Source organism: Chrysochloris asiatica, unplaced genomic scaffold (genome assembly GCF_000296735.1).
Source record: "Chrysochloris asiatica unplaced genomic scaffold, ChrAsi1.0 scaffold00047, whole genome shotgun sequence".
Classification (NCBI taxonomy): domain Eukaryota; kingdom Metazoa; phylum Chordata; class Mammalia; order Afrosoricida; family Chrysochloridae; genus Chrysochloris; species Chrysochloris asiatica.
The window spans coordinates 18423725-18426008 of record NW_006408565.1 but is presented as its reverse complement, the minus strand read 5'-3'; the positions used below and the strand labels follow the sequence as shown (position 1 = coordinate 18426008).

General features: G+C 42.6%; 1 protein-coding gene and 1 pseudogene across 1 annotated transcript in view; both read right to left on the bottom strand.

The window, feature by feature from the left end:
- Positions 1-2284, bottom strand: part of LOC102840949 (eukaryotic translation initiation factor 4 gamma 3-like) — a 218460-nt gene that overhangs the window by 14936 nt on the left and 201240 nt on the right. The gene's annotated exons all lie outside the window — the stretch shown is intronic.
- The window catches only part of LOC102817495, a 2610-nt pseudogene continuing 1439 nt past the window's right edge, over positions 1114-2284 (bottom strand).

Here is a 2284-nt window from a genome sequence, read left to right as displayed (position 1 = left end):
TTAGAAACTTACATCTTCTTTTGATGTTTTCTGCATCATTCAGTATTTTGCCTATAGAATTCTTTCTTCATTTCTTTATGCTGAGCATGTTCTTCCCTTTTGGTTTTTAAATTCCAGGTCTTTGCACATTCCGTTATAATACTGGACTTTGTCTTCTCAAGCTGCCCTTTGAATTTTTCAGTTCATCTCTTTGACTTCCTCATTTCTTCCATTTGCTTTAGCATGTCTATGGTGGAAAGCAAATTTCAGTCTTTTCTGGTATTCATTTTAGTCTTTTTTTCTTTACTGTCTTTTTAATGACCTTTTTCTTATATGATGTTCTTGATGTCATCCTACAACTCTTCCAGTCTTCAGTCATTAGTGTTTAATACATCAAATCTGTTTGGGAGATGGTCTCTAAATTCATGTGGGCTATGTTCTAGGTCTTATTTTGGCTCTTTTGGATTTGTTTTAATTTTTTTCAGCTTCATCCTAGACTTGCATATGAGCAACTGATGATCTGTCCCACAGTCTGCCCCTAGTCTTGCTTTGGTTGATGATATGGTGCTTTCCCATCATAGTCATTTTTTTCCTATATAATCCTTTTGGTGAGGTCCATGTGCATAGTTATGTTTTATGTTGTTTAAAAAAGGTATTTACAATGAATAAGTCATTGGACTTGCAAAGTTCTATCATGTGATCTCTAGCATCATTTCTATCACATAGGTCATAATTTTCCAACAACTGATCTTACTTCTTTGTTTCTTACCTTTGCATTCCAATTGCCAGGAACTATGAATACATCTTGATTGCATGTAAGCATATGAATTTTATGCTATCAGGCAGCATTAAACATCAAGATAGATCTTAAAATGTTCTTTTGATCATGAATGTAATGCCTTTCCTCTTTAATTTATTGTTTCTGGCATAGTAAACCATGTGATTATCTGATTCAAAATGGCCAATACCATTCAGCTCGCCAATGCTTAGGATATTTATCTTTCTTTTTTTTTTTGAGCAGCAGGCAATTATTTACTACACAGGAACTCTTTAGTAGCCGTCACAACCCACAGGATGTTGTAATTTTGTTTCTTTAGCAACCTAAGGTTCAGCTGCCTGTCACAGAATCCCTTTTCAAAGAGGTGGGCCATCAAGCCTGCTGTTTGGTCTTCTGAAACCACGGGTTCCTCTGATCTGATCAGGGACTGAAGAAACTTCTAGGATGGTAAACGGGTAAATCCCCTCCTGTGGAACCATGATGCTGTACACAAGGAGGGCTCCTGGACAGTGGAGCTGGAGGCACCACCACCTCTGGTGTTAGGGGCACAGCTTCCTGTTTGTGAGGTCATGAGGATGTCATTGATGCTCTACCCTTGTGGCAGGTTGTCCCCTCCAGCGAGTCTCTTGCCAGCTTCAGCTGGTTCCTGTCCAGCCTCAACTGCGGTTCGCCTTCAACCCCTTGCTCCAGGCCAAACTGAGAGAAGGCAGAGCTGCACATAGAGTCCCCCAAAGGGCAGCTAGTATCAAAGCACTCAGGCAGGATGATGATGTAATCCTCTGAAGAAGCAGAAGACTGACTCTAAACTTCGTCTTTGACCTCCTCTTTCTCCTCAACAAAATCTTCCTCGGTGATATGGACAATCTCCTCCTCTCTCTCATAACCAAGCAGTCCCTCTCTTTCAGATGCGGCAGATTTCACCTGCAGGCACTTCTGTTGGCAAAGTGGGTTGATATCAGGGGCAGCATCCAAGGCAAGGGATCGGTATCATAGTCTCACAAACAAACTGCGTCCCACTCAGGTCATCCTCCACTGCAGTAGCGTTCTCTGTCTTACTCTTCCAGGACGTTGTGGAATCAGGAAGTGCTTTAAATCCTGCCCTTTCACTCTCTTCCTGTATCTGCCCCAAGCCTGGCTTCTCTATGAAAGGGTTGTCATGTGGCAGAGGAGACATTCAGGGAATCATATCCACAGGGGTGTTGTGGGGCACTCTCTCCAACTCTTGGACAATGTTTACATCCAACAGATAAAGGATAACAGGTCCTGGGCAGTCAGAAGGTCCACAGACAGGCTGTCGAGCTGCTTCTCACTGGTAACTTTGTTTTTATCTTCTGAGGGATGCACGTTCCTGTTCCTTCTGTCTGCTCAGTCACTTCACCTAGCTGGATTGCTTCTTTGGCCAGAAGAAAAGTTTCCTCTTGCTGGCAGGTGAGATCATTAGTTTTGTTTGAGCTGATCAGGTCCTTTTCATTGTGACCAGAGCTCTCGGTGGACTGGAAAGGATCCACTATGATACTGCACCAGACT